Source organism: Cynocephalus volans, chromosome 1 (assembly GCF_027409185.1).
Source record: "Cynocephalus volans isolate mCynVol1 chromosome 1, mCynVol1.pri, whole genome shotgun sequence".
Lineage (NCBI taxonomy): Eukaryota > Metazoa > Chordata > Mammalia > Dermoptera > Cynocephalidae > Cynocephalus > Cynocephalus volans.
Window position 1 is genome coordinate 66,961,190 of NC_084460.1, and position 19,603 is coordinate 66,980,792.

The following is a 19,603-nucleotide window of genomic DNA, read 5'->3' on the forward strand; positions in this document are numbered from 1 at the left end:
ATGAGTGTGAGTGCTTTTCTACATTTACAGTTTCTGAGGGAGAATGGCCCTGCTGACACCCTGATTTTAGACTTCTAGCCTCAGAGCTGTGAGATAATAAGTATCTATTCTAAGCCACCCATTTTATGGCAGTCCTAGGAAACTGATACAATTACACTTTGATAATTTTAAAAGGCAACCTCATTATAAAAATAGCCACATGATAAAAGCATAAGAAAGAGATAAAAAAATCTTCAGAAATCCAACCAATAAAAAAAAACCTCTTCTGGTAATCATTATTTTATTTCATCTATTTATGGATATCATAGAAATATACAGTTTTAACCTGTGAATTTTAAAATAATATTGATTATAAAGATGAATTAGAAGTATGCGTATTCTTCACCCAGAAGAAAGCATAGTACTTGCAATATTTAGAGATTAACTTGTAATGATGTATTTTGAAGTTCAAATGTGTGTGTGTGTGTGTGTGTGTGTGTGTGTGTGTGTGTGTGTTTTCTTCTGAAGCATCCTGAAGCATGATGAGATTCCAGGAATCTCAAGACAGATAACCTTCCTTATTCACCAGCCAGTTTCTGAAAATATTCTCATATTAGAATCCCATGCCCTTATAAAATTATTATCTCTAAAAGAATTTTTTAAAAAACAACTTGAAGGTAAAATACTTTAAACTTGCCAAAGTTTGATGACTAATGTAATAGGATTAGTGAAATTATAATCCTGCATTACCAAGTTTTTCATAAGGAAGAAGGAATGGCTTGTCATCTGGAAATAGCCTAAATTATAATTAAGGACAGGTGTGGAGAACAGTGAGTTAGAGATAAAATATTTCCATTCAAAATTTTTACATCCTGACGGGTATTATGTTTCATTCATTTACAGGTTTTTTTTTTTTTTTTTTTTTTCCTGCTTGCTATGAGCAATATATGGTCAAATTCAAATTCAGTAATCTTTTATATGAACTGTGTGCAATTATCATTTCTCACTTAGTGAGAATATATTTACTCAGTAGGAGGATTTTCCTTACCCACTATTTTTTCTACCTTTTCCTCCAAAACTTTAATATTTTAGAATATATATATATAAATGAATTAAGTTGTAGTTTAAAACAGCAGCAAAGTTCCTGCTCCAAATGCATATAAGTATGAAATACTGGGCAGAACGAACTCCTCTGACTGTACTCTTCCTGGTAACTTCAACTTGGCATTGGCCTCCTCAAGGAAGGAACTGTGTCTACCGGTTACTTCCATGCACACATGCACATATATACTGTAATACAGTAAATACATGATCCTGAAATATTAGCTTTTTTGGCATTTACTGTGTCTTATCATCAGTGAAATATGCAGTTGGATAAGGAGAGGAAAGAGGAAGTTATTTGTCAAGTAGGAAGTATAATTAAATCTCATAAAGTAATGAAATAGGAAAGAATTCTTTCACAGATTCTACTTACAGATTAATGCTTAAGAAATTTGCCTTTCTAGTAGGTGTTGATTAGTAAGCACCATTTTCCTCAGGTTGATGGTTACCTTCAAATTTGGTCTAGAAGTAGAAATGGTCTTGTATTTATAGCAGAGGCGTCCAGAGCTTTATGTTATTTTCATTCAATGAGTAATTACTGGGCAGTTGTGTAATAGCCATTGTACTGGGGGGCTAGAAATGAAAAGAAAAATACAGTCAGAGCCCTGCTCTCCCTCCTGTCTAATAGGGGAACGTAGTAAGTAACTGTAACAATATAAGGTGTTAAGAATTATGGTTGTAGCAAAGCGACCCCAAGAAGGACTGATTGCAGAAAGTCTCAACCAACAGGCTTAGGACAGAGTAAGTACAGTTCTGTACACTGTTGCTTGCTAAGTCCAGCCTCTTTTTACTAGATCACAATATTTTCCTGTTCAAAGAAAAAAGGGATAGGAACAAATATTTTTGAATGTTTACTAGACTAAAGGCACTTTTTTGCCACTATATTGATATAGATTGTTTTAACATCACAAAATAACATATTTAGAAAACAAAGTCTTTAATTTGAATTAGGAATTTATTAAGTAATCTTAAACTAACTTCTATAAAAGAGTCAAATTTTAACATTTTATACCAACACAACTAAAGAGCATCATAATGCATTTATGTAATTTTTAATTTTCTATTAGTCATATTAAAAATTAAAAAAGAGGAATTTAGCTTAATTTTAATAATATTATAACTTCAACATGTAATCAACATAAAAATATTGATGCAATTTTTACATTTTTATACCTAAGGTTTGAAATCCCATGTGAATTCCATTCATGCTAAATTTTCATCACAACTATTTTATCTGATTTAGATTTTATAAAATGTATAGTTGAAAACTTAATTCACATACTGAAATTGTTCCAAGTTTTCTTAAAAGTTATAGAATAGCTGAACCAAATATCAATTTTTAAATTTCAGTTAAATCACTTAAAATTAAGTAAAATTAAAAATATGGAACCAACCTAAGTGCCTATCGAGGATGACTGGATAAGGAAAATGTGGTAAATATACACAATGGGATACTACTCAGCCATTAAAAAGAATGGAATTCGGCCATTTGCAACAACAGGGATGAGTCAGGAGAAAATTATGTTATGTGAAATAAGCCAGACAAGGAAACAGAAATAACACATGTTCTCACTCATAACTGGCTGCTTGGAAGGAGGCGGGGAGGGCAGGGAAGGAGAGAAGGAAGGAGTGAAGGAAAGAAAGAAAGAAAAGATCACAACAATTTGTTAAACGGTCAGAAGGAGAGAACAAACATAAGGATACTAGAGATGGGGGGGAGGGAGGAGGGGGTTTGGGAAGTGATAGGTCTGGCAATGGGCATAAAGAAATACCATGATTTGTAAGAATGAATATACTAACAATAATTTTTTTTTTAACAAAGTAAGTTCCTCAGTCACAGTAACCCAGTGGCCACGTGTGTCTCGTGGCTACCATATTGGTCTGTGCAGCTGTATACCGACACGTAGAAATAAAAAGGAGCTCATTTATTTCCTAAAATGCTCAACTTCTTTATTAGCTATAGCTTTCTCTGTGGGAAGCAGAAATACTTTTAAAAATTCTAGGTAATATTAGATTCTAATTTAAATAGCTTTATTTCAATTTAGCACAGTCCTTGTTGTACACATGCTCGGTCTTTCAGATTGCTTCCCCTGTCTTCCACTCCATTTCGAGATAGCATGTGGTGTATATGACCTCAGAGCTCAGGCTGAAAGCAGGAAATATGGTGGCCTCAGATCCACTTGTTACCTTAGCAGTAGCAAATTTTGATATTCAGTTTTTATTTTCATTCAGTTCAAAATATTTTCTAGTTTCATCTATGACTTCCTTATTTAATACAAATAAAGAACTGTGTTTATCTTATTTTAATTTTATTGGCTTCTAATTGATATCTGTTCCTTGATGTTTAGTGTTTTTTTGGCCACCATATGGTCCCCCTTGCTGGATGTCCTATGTGCTCTTGAACAGAATACATTGCCTCTGTTTTAGGTATAGGATTTTATATTGGTCAATTAGGCCCAGCTGGTTGATTATTTTGTTCAAATCTTTTAGATTCCTTATAACTGCTAGCAATTGCTGAGGTAATGATATTAAAATCACAAATTATGATTATGAATTTGTTTATTTCCTCATTCAGATATCTTGATGTTTGCCCTAAATATTTTGAAACCAAGTTTATGATACACGTACACTTGAGATTGACACTTTTTTTGATGAATTGATCCTTTTATCATTATGACATGTTCCTCTTAATTCCTAGTAATATTCCCTGTCCTGAAGACTATTTTGTCTGGTATGAATATAGCCACTCCAGCTCTCTTATGATTTGTGTTTGTAAGAGATGTGTTTATTTACCTCCGCCTACTTTTAATGTCAGTATATACATCGTTTAATTGTAGTTCTTCTAAATATTTCAAATATTTCTTTTTCTACATTTTGTTTTCTTATTTTTTTTCTGATACTTCAATTACATGCACATTGGATCATTTACAATTACCAAAGTTCTCAGATGCTCTCTTCTATTATATTTTCACTGACTTTTTTCTTTAGATATTTCTGTTGAACTGCCTTCAAATTCACCAGTCCTTTCTTATGCCACATCTAGTCTGCTGTTTAGTCCATCTTGTAAATTTTTTATCTCTGATTTTCTTTTTTATTTCTAGCATTTCTATTTTGCATAGTGTCTAGGACTCTGCTGAAATTCCCCATTGCTTCCAACATGTTAACCTTCTCTACTAAATTCAATAGCATTTTTTCATGGTTTTTTTTTTTTTTTTTTAAGTCTCTCTCTGACAACTATAGCACATTGTCATCTCTGGGACTGTTTCTATTAATTGTCTTACTTCTAGACAAGATTGTCTATTTTCTTGGATTGGTTTGTATGAACATGTGTCTTTGCAATTTTTAAATGTATGACAGTATATCTTTTTTAAGTTAGGTTCATTAGAGTGAGCGTTGAGCCAATCAGAGTTGTATTTGAGCTGTCTGTGGGGTTGATCACAACTTTAACATGATTCAGTTGACCGCAGGATTTGAGGTTTTGAGCTTAAGGTCAGTACTTTCCTTAAGGCTGAGGGTTTCAGCACTTGTGGTAATCCTGAGATCTGCCTGGCTGTCAAACCCAAGCCCTCTGCTTTTGGATTTGTGCAGGATGTCTCCTTGCTACAGAATCTACTGCCTGCTTTTCAGGTATGGTTGACCCTTGAACAATAAGGAAATAGGTGGGGGGGTTGCGTTGTTTCTCAAGCAGTAAAGCACTTAACTACTTACCTACTGATAGCTACTAATAGCCTACTGTTTGTTGGTTACTTAACTGTTTTGTTAGGTGTGTCATGCATTCATGACATGCCTAACCAAAAATTTTTCAATACTGTATTTTATTGAAAAAAAAATGTGAATAAGTGAATGGACATTTCCAACCTATCTTGTTCAAGGGTTTGCTGTAGTTAAAAAAACTTTTTGCTCTCAATTCTTGCCCCTACTTTTTGAGTCTAGGATGGTTTCTTTCATCCTGAATGTAATGCCCTCATGTATACTAAGGGGCACACCTGCAGTATCCAGGAGGTAACCTTAGATGGGGCTTTCTTGTCTCTCAGGCACCTCCTCTAGTCTTTAGTAGTTGAAAGCCTGGAGTGCACTGGGTTTCTTTAATGTCAATACTCCTTCCCTGACCCTATGTTTCTTAGGTAGAAATCCAGGTCCAGAGGTCCTGTCCCATCATCCTTCTGAAGGCTATGACACTTTTTATAGGTTTATCTCAGCTTTCTGTGTGGCAAATGCCTGCATTTAGAGGACTGCTACCTAGAACTTGCACAAACCCTTTTAAGTCTCAGGGAAGAACCACTTCCAGCTCTTTTTTATCCCCAATCCTTTTTTTGACACACGATGCTTGAGTCCTCAGTGAGACCCACGGAAAAGTTGGGAGGTGGATGAAGAGGTTTCCTGTGACTAGAGCTCCATAGGATTCTAATTCCACATGCCGTTACTCGTGGCCATTAACAATTCATTAGAAGTTTGGCTGGTACTTTCTCAACCGGTCAATGTCAGATCCCTTCCATTTAAGTAGTTCACAGGAGTAGCAGCAAATTGCTTCTAATTTTCTGGAGTTTAATTCATTTGCATTTTTCTGTGCCTTAAGTTTTCTGATGGGTTAAAAAAGAGTATATGATTTTGTAGATTTTCTGACTTGTTTTTATCTTAGGGTGAGAGTGATGACCTACTGTTACATCTACATTTTAACCAGAAGCAGAACTCCCTCAACTTAATTCTACACTTGGGAAAACTGGGGGTTACGGAGTTAAGGAACTTTGCAACACAACTTTATATGGATGAATAAAGAAAATATAAAAACGAAAATAGTGTTCTTTTTTTCCCCAGAGTAGTGTTTCCCTGACTTGACAAAAGTGATAATAACTTCAATTTGAAGGTAAATTAAAAATGTATACAATGCATTACCTTTAGGATAACTTGTGGAATATATGACAATGAAATTTAGCATTGTAAGGTGATTAAATCCAACTTTGTTATTCATGATTAAGTTGTTTGTGCAGTTATGAATAGCTGACAACTGTAGGAGGCAAGTGAGAACTGTATGAGAGTCCTTCAAAAAGTTAATGGAAGCATTGGTATTATTTTTCAATTCTATTTTTCCACAAACTTTTGAACTACCCTCGCAGATATTCTCTTCCAAGCAACTTCTTGACAAAGTAGTGTGTTGCAGTTAAAAACAAATCTTGGATGAAACATACAAATTTTTATTAGCAGGTAGGAAAGCCAAAGCAATCATAAACAACCCATTTTGTGACCTTGATGAAGTTTTGCTCTCTCCTTTTGGGTACTCCACAACACTTTGGATGAAATCCCATTTGAACCAGTTGTGACAATATTCTAGCAGTACAATTAGGCTGCCCGAATCATTACATAGCACCTAAACAAGAGGAAGATAAAGAATTCTAAATTAGAGGCTCAATCCAAAACTGCATTCCTCAGTGTGTTAACTGCCAACTACATGTGGCTACTCTGCACTTGACATGTGTGGCTGGTGCAAACTGAGATACACTGCAAGTGTCAAATACATTCTAGATTTCAAAGACAGTATAAAAAATGTAACATATTGTATTAATAATTTTTATGTTGATTACACCTCGAAATGATAATATTTTGGATACATCAGGTTAAATAAAATATATTAATAAATTTAATTTCACCTGTGTGTTTTTGTTTTTACTTAACACCATTACCAGAAAAAGTAAAATTACATATGGTCCTCACATTATATTTTTATCATAGTGCATTTGTCTAAACTATTTCACATTTGTTTTGTTAGAAATTATCATATGTAAATTAATCTTGGATTGTAAAAGGACATAATGGTGTGCCCTGTTTCCAGTGATTTGGCCATATTTTTAGAGAAAATGCACACTAATCTTGCCAGGTAAGCTTTACCATCAAACAAGTCAATTTTTCAGTCTTCCCTCAGGCACCTTTTTGACATACTCCAGGAAGCAACTCTTTCCCATGCTGATTAAGTCCAGGCCAGTCTGATATGACAGTTACTGACCTCAAATCTCTGATCCCCAAACCACCTCTGGGATGACTCCAGAATCTTCCAGTCACCAAATGGCACATCATCCCTCCTCTCTGAAGCTCAGGCTTGGCAGTTTAACATTGGAGATTTTTAACTACATAACTAGGTCTCTTCAAATCTCTTTTCTCAGGGTAACCACTCATGGCAATTAGTTTAATATTGCAATATTGGTTTCTATTTCCATTCCCATCTCTATTTTTTTTTAATTAACCTGTCTTGTTTATGTTCCACAGCACAGCTGACAAAAAGAATCAGAACCACCAAACACACTCAGAAAGACTACTGTGAAGCTTTCCAACTTACAAAGCTCAAACTTAGGGTGGGTTCACCTCATGACTTCTCAGGGATTTCTCAGGTATCTGGCTCTAGTCCACCTACTTCAGTGCCAGCTTCTTCTTTGGTTTGCTCACCCATCAGACCTTTTAAACTGAATCTGCTTAAGCTCTGACTTCCACTAAGTCCTCAAATCATGTTATGTCAATATTTTTGAATCATGCAATGACTTTCCTGTGAGAGCACTTTTTCCTCTAGCCACACCTCTGTGAATCTTCACCACACAGCAAACCCCCTCCTAGGCACCTCTTGGAGAAGTGGATTTGGACACTATTCTTCCCCCATTGCTTTTCAAACAACTATATGGGTGGCAATCAGCCTTTTGAAAACACTATTTGAATCCTGGGTGGAATTGGAAACCATGGGTGGAATTGGAAACCATCATGTTAAATGAAGTACATCAGGCACAGAAAGACAAATAAAACATGAATCTAAAAAAAAAAAAGTGTTCTCATAACAGTTACCAGAGCCGGTGGGGGGGGAGGGGGTGCAACAGGAAAAGTGATAGACTGATGGGTACAAAACTATGTTATCAACCCTAAGTGAATCATTGTGTAGTATATGCACGTATTGAAACAACATGCCGTACCCCACAAATATGTACAAGTAAGTGTTAAAGTATTTTAAATAAAAAAGAACAAAATAGAGTAAATAATAGCATATACAATAAAATGGTATATCTAAACATTCCAAGCTGCTGTAGAAAACATGTCAGTATTGGAAGCTGTGCTTGCGCTGTTGGCTTAGTCTTAGCACTATCAATAGCTGAGAGGAATCTTTTGCTTAGTATTTTGATCAGGACTATACCTGGCTTTAACACTCAGTCTGAATGTTTTATACATGGGTCTGCTGTAGAAGAGGCTAATCCATCTTAGTCGCAGAAAGATTTTACACCTAATAGTAGCCAGATTCAGTGAGTGTTATGTGGAACCTCATAGCAAACCAGTTTTCTTCAAATACGTTTCTGGTGGACCCCTGCAGGTTTGTTATGCCAGTAGACCTTTTTCAATCCATTCCCTCTGCAGTTGATTCAGTTATTTTACCCCAAAAGTTTCCCTTCTTCCTGACAGAGCTCAGTAGGTTACTTAAACACTACTTGTATTTGGAAGCACTAGGTTTATGCCATGCTTCTGCCCTTTGTGTCTCAGCAGAACAGTTATATTCAGACTGTAATAGTAAGCAGCTTTCAATTCTGATCTTTTTTAAAAAGTGCGATATTTCTCATAACTATTAATAGAGGCTACAAGATTAAATATTAATCATTGGTAGTCTTGGTGGATTAAATATCAAAGAGATGCATAGTTAATTTCCAATACTATGGAGTGACAAATCATTTTTCTGACCATGGCTACCACAGAATTTAAAGCAAGTGAATAATTTAGAGTTACATATATTTAAGTATTAAAAATGTAGTGACAAAAGATTACGAGTATAGCCTTGTGTAAGCACATGTAGTTTCTTTTTTTAGTAACTTATTTTTATTCCCTGTTTTATATTCATATCACCAACACACAAGTATTTTTTAGCCAGAGATTTCAGCCAAAGAGGTAAGAATTACTTTAACCTCTAAAATAATTCCCAAATACTTTTAGAGCAATGATGAAGTGGTGAAGTTGTTTTTTATTTTTTATTTTATTTTATTTATTTTATTTTTTTGGTCAGATTTTGACAATCTATGCATAATGTTTCTTTTGCATAGCCCCATGATCCTGGTTTCTTTAACTTTCTTTTTAAAAGCTCACAATATTTATCTTGACTATTTAGTTAACTTATTTTACATTGCATGGTGTTCAAATTTAAATAAATTAAAAGCAAATGAGGTTTTGCTCTTAAGAATATTAAATAATGTGACCAATAATATTCTAAAACAATTCTCTTTCAGGAATATAAAGAAGCTGGCATCAATAGAATACCTGAAAGATCACCGTTAGAAATATCCTTGTGTAATTTTCTATAGATTAAACAAATGTGTGATCTAGCATTGTTCATGGTGCTGGCAGTATAGCTACTAAAAAAACAGAATCCGCCTTCACTGAACTTACACTCTAGTGAACTGACAGGAACTCACCAAGTTCCTGCCCATTTGTCCCTGGCTGGTGCAGGTGCTGTACATACTCCACACATTCAATCCTTGCAGCAGTTTTGAGAGAGGTGTTGTCCACTTGTTTAAAAGGTGAAAAAATTGAGCAGAAAGGTGAATAAACCTGTCTAACACATATGCCTAGTAAAGGAGTGTCCAGACTCAAACTCAGTCTCTCAGCACTATATATTTTTGTTTTTCTATTTTTTTGTTTTTAAATTTTTTTTAAAAATTTTTTTCTTCCAATTTATTTTGTCAATATACAATGTGGTTGATTATTGTGGCCAATTACCGGAAACTCCCTCCCTCCTCCCTCTACCCACCTCCCTCCCGACCATCTCCTTTCTGTTTGCTTGTATCAACTTCAAGGAATTGTAATTGTTATGTCTTCTTCCCTCCCCCCCGCAGTTGTTTGTGTATTTATTTATTTATTTTTAGCTCCCACAAATAAGTGAGAACATGTGATATTTCTCTTTCTGCGCCTGACTTGTTTCACTTAATATAATTCTCTCTAGGTCCATCCATGTCGTTGCAAATGGCAGTATTTCGTTCTTTTTTATAGCACAGTAGTATTCCATTGTGTAGACATACCGCATTTTCCATATCTAATCATCTGATGATGGACATTTGGGATGGTTCCGACTCTTAGCTATTGTAAAGAGTGCTGCAATGAACATTGGGGAACAGGTATACCTTCGACTTGATGATTTCCATTCCTCTGGGTATATTCCCAGCAGTGGAAGAGCTGGGTCATATGGTAGATCTATCTGCAGTTGTTTGAGGGACCTCTATACCATTTTCCATAGAGGCTGCACCATTTTGCAGTCCCACCAACAATGTATGAGAGTTTGTCTTTCTCCGCAAACTCACCAGCATTTATAATTCACAGCCTTTTGGATATTAGCCATCCTAACTGGGGTGAGATGGTATCTCACTGTGGTTTTGATTTGCATTTCCCGAATGCTGAGTGATGTTGAGCATGTTTTCATATGTCTGTTGGCTATTCGTATATATTCCTTTGAGAAATGCCTATTTAGCTCTTTTGCCCATTTTTTAATTGGGTTGCTTGTTTTTTTCTTGTAAAGGTGTTTGAATTCCTTGTATATTCTAGATATTAATCCTTTGTCAGATGTATATTTTGCAAATATTTTCTCCCAATCTGTTGGTTGTCTTTTAACTCTGATAATTGTTTCTTTTTCTTTCTTTTTTTTTTTTTTTTTGCTGTGCAGCAGCTTTTTAGTTTAATATAATCTATAATCCCATTTGTTTATTTTTCCTTTGGTTGCCCATGCTTTTGGGGTTGTATTCATGATGTCTGAATCCCGAAGTGTTTCTCCTATGTTTTCTTTAAGCAGTTTTATTGTTTCAGAGTGTATATTTAATTCTTTAATCCATTTTGAGTTGGTTTTAGTATATGGTCAGAGGTATGGGTCTAGTTTCATTCTCCTGTATATTTATATCCACTTATTACAGCACCATTTGCTGAAGAGGCAGTCTCTTCCCCAGTGTATAGGTTGGTGCCTTTGTCAAAGATCAGATGGCTATAGGTGTGTGGGTTGATTTCTGGATTCTCTATTCTATTCCATTGATCAGTGTGTCTGTTTTTATGCCAGTACCATGCTGTTTTGGTTATTATAGCTTTGTAGTACTGTTTAAAGTCAGGTAGTGTTATGCCTCCAGCTTTATTTTTTTTGCTCAGCATTGCTATGGCTATGTGTGGTCTTTTGTTATTCCATATAAATGTCTGGATAGTTTTTTCCATTTCTGAGAAAAATGTCATTGGAATTTTAATGGGGATTGCATTGAATTTGTATATCACCTTGGGTAGTATGTACATTTTCACAATGTTGATTCTTCCAATCCAAGAGCATGGGATATCTTTCCATCTTCTTGTATCCTCTCTAATTTCTCTCAGCAGTGGTTTGTAGTTCTCATTATAGGGATTTTTCACATCCTTGGTTAATTCAATTCCTAAGTATTTTATTTTTTGATAGCTATTGTAAGTGGGCAAGCTTTCTTGATTTCTCTTTCTGCATGTTCACTATTGGAGAAAAGAAATGCTACTGAATTTCTGTGTTGATTTTGTATCCTGCTACTTTGCTGAAAACATTTATCAACTCCAAGAGTTTTCTTGTAGAGGCTTTAGGCTGTTCAATATATAGGATCATGTAATCTGCAGAGAGGGACAGTTTGACCTCATCTTTTCCAATCTGGATGCCATTTATTTCCTTCTCTTCTCTGATTGCTCTGGCTAGTACTTCCAACACTATGTTAAATAGGAGTGGTGAGAGCAGGCAACCTTGTCTAGTTCCTGTTCTTAAAGGAAAAGCTTTCAGCTTTTCCCCATTCAGGATGATATTGGCAGTGGGTTTATCATATATGTCTTTAATTATGTTGAGATACTTTCCATGTATACCTAACTTATAGAGGGTCTTTGTCATGAATGAATGTTGAATTTTATCAAATGCTTTTTCAGCATCTATAGAGATGAACATATGTTCTTTTTGTTTGATTTTGTTGATGTGGCTTATCACATTTATTGATTTGTGCATGTTGAACCAACCCTGCATCCCTGGGATGAATCCCACTTGATGGTGGTGTATAATTTACGTATGTGTTGCTGCATTCTGTTAGGTAGTATTTTATTGAGGATTTTTGCATCTATGTTCTTCAAGGATATCTGCCTGTAGTTTTCTTTTTTAGTTGTATCTTTACATGGTTTTGGTATCACAGTGATGTTTGCTTCAGGAAGTGAGTTTGGGAGATTTGTCTCTGTTTCAATCTTTTGGAATAGCTTGTAAAGAATTGGTGTCAAATCCTCTTTGAATGTTTGGTAAAATTCTGCTATGAATCCATCTGGTCCTGGGCTATTCTTTGTTGGGAGCCTTTTGATAACAGCTTCAATCTCCTTTATTGTTATTGGTCTGTTCAGATTTTCTTCATCTTCTTTGCTCAGTTTTGGTAGTTTGTGTGTGTCCAGAAATTTATCCATTTCCTCCAGATTTTGAAATTTGTTGGCGTATAGTTGTTTATAGTAGTCTCGAATGACTCCTTGTATTTCAGATGTATCCATTGTTATATCACCTTTTTCATTTCTAGTTTTTGTTACTTGGATCTTTTGTCTTCTTTTATTATTTAGTCGGGCTAATGGTTTGTCAATTTTATTTATCTTCTCAAAAAAACAACTTTTTGTTTCATTGATATTTTGTATTGTTTTTGGGTTTCAATTTCATTAAGTTCTGCTCTGATATTAATGATTTCTTTCTATCTGCTAACTTTGGGTTTGGATTGTTCTTGTTTTTCTAGTTCTTTAAGGTAAAGTGTTAGGTTTTTCACTTGCCATCTTTCCATTCTTCTGAAGTAAGCATTTAATGTCATAAATTTCCCGTTTAGTACTGCTTTTGCAGAATCCCACAGGTTTTGGTATGATGTATTAGTATTTTCATTAGTTTCAATAAAGTTTTTGATTTTCTGTTTGATTTCTTCTTGGACCCATGTGTCATTAAGTAGAATGCTGTTTAATTTCCATGCATTTATATAGTTTACAGAATTTCGTTTGTTCTTGATTTCTAATTTTAATCCCTTGTGGTCTGAAAAGATACATGGGATAATTCCAATATTTTTGAATTTGTTGAGACTTGTTTTGTGACCTAATATGTGATCTATCCTGCAGAATGATCGATGGGCTGATGAGAAGAATGAATATTCTTACGTTGTTGGATGGAACGTTCTGTAGAGATCTGCCAAATCCAGTTCATCTAGTGTGTTGTTTAGATCTTGTGTTTCTCTGCTGATTCTTTGTCTAGATGATCTGTAAAATATTGACAGTGTTCAGGTCACCTGCTATTATGGTGTTAGTGTCTATTTCTTTCTTTAGGTCTAATAGAGTTTGTTTTATAAATCTGGCTGCTCCAACATTGGGTGCATATATATTTATGATTATTATGTCTTCCTGATGGATCAATCCTTTTATCATTATGTAGTGGCTCTCATTATCTCTTTTTATGGTTTTTAGTTTAAAGTCTATTTTATCAGATATAAGAATAGCTACTCCAGCTCGTTTTTCACTTCTGTTTGCATAGTAAATCTTTTTCCATCCTTTCACTCTTATTCTATGTGAGTCTTTATGAGTGAGGTGGGTCTCTTGAAGGCAGCATGTAGTTGAGTCCTCCTTTTTAATCCAGTCAGCCACTCTGTGTCTTTTGATTGGGGAATTTAAGCCTTTTACATTAAGAGTTGTTATTGAAAAGTTTTAATTTAATCCTAGCATTTTATTGATTTTTGTTTGGATGTCTTAAGTGTCTTTTGTTCCTTTCTTTCTGATTTACTGTCTGTTTTCTGTATTTGTTGGTTCCTTGGGTTGTAGATAGTCTTTTTGTTTGTTTGTTTGTTGTCTCTTCATAGATGCCATTTTTATTATACTAGTGGGTTTTGATTTTTCTTGGGTTTTTATGGCAGTGGTACTTGTTTTTCATGTTCCAAACCCAGGACTCCCTTGATAATTTCTTGTAAGGCTGGTCATGTGGTAGTGACCTCCCACAGTTTTTGTTTATCTGAGAAATATACTATTTGCCCTTCATTTCGGAAGGATAGTCTTGTGGGGTAGAGTATTCTTGGCTGGCAATCTCTGTCTTTTAGTATTTTGAATATATCATCCCATTCTTTTCTGGCTTTTAGGGTTTGTAAAGAAAAGTCTTATGTTAGTCTGATTGGGGTTCCTGTATAGGTGATATGACACTTCTCTCTTGCAGCTTTTAAGATTCTATCTTTGTCTTTGAGTTTTGCCAGTGTGACTATAACATGTCTTAGAGAAGACCTTTTTGGGTTAAATACATTTGGGGATCTTTGAGCTTCCTGAATCTGAAGATCTGTGTCTTTTCCAATAACTGGGAAATTTTCTGCCACTATTTTTTTGAATATGTTATCAATGCAATCTCTTTTTTCTTCCCCTTCTGGAATACCCATGACTCAGATATTTGAGCACTTAAGGTTATGTGATATCTCTCTCAGATTTTCTTCAATGTTTTTAATTCTTTTTTTCATTTTTGTCTGCCTGTGTTATTTCTAACAGCCCATCTTCAAGGTCAGAAGTTCTCTCTTCTGCTTCTGGAAACCTGCTGGTTAAACTCTCTGTTGTGTTTTTTATTTCATTGAATGAATTCTGCAGCTGTGCAAGCTCTGCTACATTCTTTTGCAGGTCATTGATTTCCTTGTACATTTCTTCTTTCAGGTCCTGTATATTTTTCCTCATTTCATCATGTTGTCTAGCTGAGTTTTCTTATATCTCATTCAATTTCCTTAGAATTATCACTAGACATTCCTTGTCAGACATTTCAAGGGCTTCTTGTTCTATAGGATCTAGAGCTTGAGAGTTATTACCCTTTGGTGGTGTGCTTTCCTGAAATATTTCTGGTACTTTTCCTTTCATGTTTAGTCATTGTGGCAGGGGTTGTTACAGTCTACTGTTTTGACACGATTGTCTGGCTAGGATGTTGCTGGGGTGGCCAGTTTGGTATGGCTACCTCGGTGTCTGCTCAGTTGGCCACTAGTGCTTTGTGTGTGTGGCTGCCTTGGGTCTTGGGCCTCTCCAGGGAGCTGCCTCTGTGGTCAGCATGCACTCGGCTGGGCTGCTGGGTCATGTGCCAGCACTGCAGGGCATGTGGTCTCTGCAGAGCTTCCTCCCCTGCTGGACATCTCCCTGCTCTGTGCACACTCCACTGCTCCACACATAAAAACTTTTATTTCCAGCTAGCAGTACAATGCCAATCTTCACTTTCACTTTTATCCCAGACAGTTTCTGAGGGCGGCAGTCTGGAGTGGCGTAGGTGTCTGGTTCTGGATTAGCATGTCTCACAAGGTGGCGTTCCAGTGCAGGCTGGGGCCTCGGTCACTAGGAGCTCAGTCTGGTGACTGTGCTTCCTCACTGGCAGCTGTGGGGAGGCCTCAGATCCTCATTGCATGGGCTTCCCCACAGGGGTGTCCATCATGGCGGCCTCTCTCTCTGCACTATAGATAAGACTTACCAAGCTATTTTATGGGCCTCCCTCTGACATCTGTGTCCTCCTCTCTCCAGATCAGCCCAGCCAGAAGGGCTAAAGCCTGGACAGTCCCCACATGTGGTACCCTCTGTACAGTGCGCAATGAGGGAGCTGGGCAGAGTGGTCACTGGGGGAGGATCTCTAGCAATGGCATCACATACCCTCAACAATTCTCAAAATTGGGTTGTCCTGTAAAATATGCCTTACACTCAGCATTTAGTGTCCCAAGAGGGTGGCCCTTCACTTTTCCCAGAGCTGTGTAACTTGAGTTGTTCAGACTCATAAAAATAGAAATCAATCGTATTTTCCAGTAAAACTTATGGACTGAATAAAAGCATTTTACAAGACCTTGGAGGACGTGCTCTCTCAAAACAAAGATTTCACCGAAGAAAGAGGTAGATAGTGTTTCCAGGAATAGTGGGTTCAACCTACTGGTATTGGTCGTGCCATAGGCCTATAGAATTCAGGAGTTAGGCTGCCATGCAAAAGACAATTCTGTAGAATAGAAAATGTGATGGATGAAATAGTGGGATACCCAGAAATAAATTGAAAATACATATGCAAAAAGTAGCAAATAAAATAACATAGCTATTATTACAAGAAAAACAGTTCTGTAGGAAAGCAAGTGCAGTTTTAGCATGCTACTAGACTCTGCAGTAAATGTATCATGGGTCTTAGTTTAGCTCAGAGGGGGATATGATTATTTAGGACGATGAGGAAGGAAAAGGCCTGTGGAAGAGCTAAACTGATGCTCTTGTTAAAAAGAAACTTAATATATCCAAAAAATGATAAATGTGTAATGAGTAGTATAGCATAAGTGTTTTGTTCTGTTTTTTAATTAATCTAGCAGTAACTACTGGAATATCCAGATAAACAAATTCTATGCAATTATGTCTGGTGAGTTGGAGTGGTGGGAAATAATAGGAAAAACACTGTTCTATTTTTCATCAATTTCACTGTGAGTTAAGTTCTTAATATTAGACACATACTAGTTTGATAAAAATTAAAACGAATTAATTTTATGCAAATAGACTCAACTAAATTTATATTAAAAAATTTGTGGAAAGCTTAGAAATAAAACCCATTTCTCCAGATTCCCAAAAATCTCCAGATGCTTTTTACTTTGAATACTTTAGTTAAAGAAATATTTTTAGTGAGATCCTCTGATCTAACCACTGCACTGGGCACTGAGGAACTTGAAGTTGAATATAGTGTCACCCATGATTGGCAAAAAAGACTCAAAGTTGAATATGTCATACGTGATTGGTATGTTCCATTACTTGAGGCAAATTTATAAGGCAAAAGTGGTTTTTAATATGAAGTAGCATGTTAAGACTAAGAGCTTTGGATCCCAAGCTAATACAGTATTTGAAAAAGTTTTATAAGCTTCCTCAGGTCTAATGGTCTTATCTATCATTCTTAATTTTATTTACTTAATATGTTGCAATATGGTTTAATTGAGATAACATATCAGAAATGGTCAGGACGGAGTCTGGCAAATAAAAAACCCACAGAATTAATCCTTGTTCTCAGATTGTGGGTTTATTGAATCCTTCCCTCTTCTCTCTCCCACTGGCTAACAGGAACAAGAAAAATGGATTAGCTCATTTTTAATAGACAGATCCAATTACAGATAATATGAAAAGAATATTTATATTCTTTTGCAATGTATAATTCTGTAAAACTAAAATACAACATGAAAAAGTAAGTGAGAATGATCTGTTTAGTTATTCTTGGCTTTATACAATGAACAAAAACTCCTAGCATCCAAAATTTGCAAAGTACAGCAATGCTGAGAAACCATTTTTGTAGACAATTTTTTTTTCTTCTCAGACGTACTTTCAGAAGTACTGTTTTAAGCAGTGTAGAAATAGTCTGACAAAACTTTTTTTATAAAATTATGTACCATCAAGATGTTCTCAAGTAAAAGTGCACAAATACAGTGTATTGTATGATTCATTCATACTGTGTATTTTGTCCTTTAAAAAAACATATTTCTCTTTTAGGTAAGATTTGTGGTAATCAGGATTGGTCTTTTTCATTGACTAAAGAGTAAATATGTAAAATAAATACATTCAATTACCCTAATACTTTTAGTATGATTTTTTTTCTTTTGAGACCATGTATATACTGATGTCAGAGTGAATTTAAGGAGAAGATAGGAATGCTGAGATTTCTCAGTAGGACAGCTGTGATTCAGCCCTTAACAGCTCAGTGAGCACATCTTCGAAGGCACCTTTCAAGACAGTTCACAGCTGGATAGCACTTTGTAGGTATAGCGAAAACAAATCTACAAGCAAGGGATGAAGTAAAAACTCAGTGATTTTGATGTTTTCTTAGTCTTCCTAATTGCTAGTGAAACAGAGTGCTAAAAAGGCAGTTACCTGGGGATCTTGAGTAAAACAAAGACTTTCAAAATGGAAATGCTCATGCCTTGGGCCTAAAGGTCTCAGTACAGAAGTTGGGGTCACACAGACCTAGGTTTTTAATGTGGATTTAGCCACTTTATAAGTGTGGGACTTTGACAAGCTATCCTCTCTCTGCCTGAGATTCTGTCTTGACACCTTCTTTTTTTTTCTTGGATGTCACAAGGGCAATAACATCCACTTCAATGGCTGTGTATGATGATGCAGTGGTGCGTAGTATGTGCCTACCTAGCTCAGTGTTTGCTCAACAGTAGCTATTTCATACCCTGCCCCCAAACATGCGCAAACAAATCCAACACCCTCAACCTCAAAGAGAGCACACTTGTGTTTCTCTGTTTTGATACCTGTAGAGCTAGAGCTAGGGCTATGGTCTGGAGCTCACAGAACCCTCGAGTCCATTCACAAACCCTTCACATGCAGATCTACAAGTTAGATAACAGGAAAAGGTCCTTGGAGCCTTGGTTAAAGAAAGAATAGTCTTTATTCAGTGCACACATATCTAAGAGCTAGGCAGTCCAAAGAAAAAAGTGAGCAGCTGCCAGCAAAGTAAACATTCTCTATTTTTAGATGCAAGCTTTGCCTAGGGCTGCTCACACACTCTAAGGAACACACAAGAATAGCAACAAGCTAAAAGCAACAGGGCTCATGCACACTAACTCCACCCCCACACAACTCGTTTACAAAGAATGTGCTGCACCAATCCCAACCAGACCTGAGGCAGTGGACCTGACTAAACTACTCTATTTTCCTCACAATACCTATCTCTACAGTTCAGTAGAACTGATTTTTTTAGAAAATCCTTCTGAGCTTCTGCCACATAACTGAAGATACAGAAATGAATGAACATATAGCCTCAGCTCTTAAAAACCCTGCAATCTAATGAGGGAAGAGAAAAATGGTCAACTGGATGAACCCAAGTGTGGAAAAGGCTATGGTAAGTTTTCACAAAGTGATCAAAAGGCCATACCTAGGGGCTGGAACAGCTTCTTGACATGAGGTGTGAGTAAAGCTTGAGCTCTCAGAGACAGAACAGCAAGAGCAAAGCAGATGATTTGAACTGTTCTTTGATCCTGAAGGATGAAGTGGGCACAGCAGGACCAGGCAGGGCAGCAAAGACCTGGTGAGGAGGCATCTCTGTGTCACTGACACTGTGCTTTACTCAGTGGACAGGGCAGAACCACTGGAAGACACCTCAGCCACATGCATCCTTAAGGACTTCTGATTGTTAAGGATGTTAGTTGGTTCAAGACAATGAGTTCCAATATAACAGTGTCCTTAAAAATGAACTCTTCACTTCAACTTAAAACATCATTGTTCCCCTCTGTTTTCCCTGTGTTCCTTTCTTTCTGACAGATACATGGTTTGATCGGCCTGAGGAGCACTGAAGGGGTTTCTGTGGGACGTGGAGAGCAGCATCCAGTGCCCGCTGGTCTGTGGGCCCCCCCTTCCCTACTACCCTCTCCTCCTCCGGGGCCCTCTTCTCCCTGCAGCAGTGACTGGGAGCGCCCCCAGATCTGAGTTACAGCCGCAAATCTCCTGCTTGGTCAGGGGCCATGGGGATCCCCAAGTCCTGTGAAAATGCCTCCTTAGGGAATGAAAATGCTCAAGTACATTTAAAATA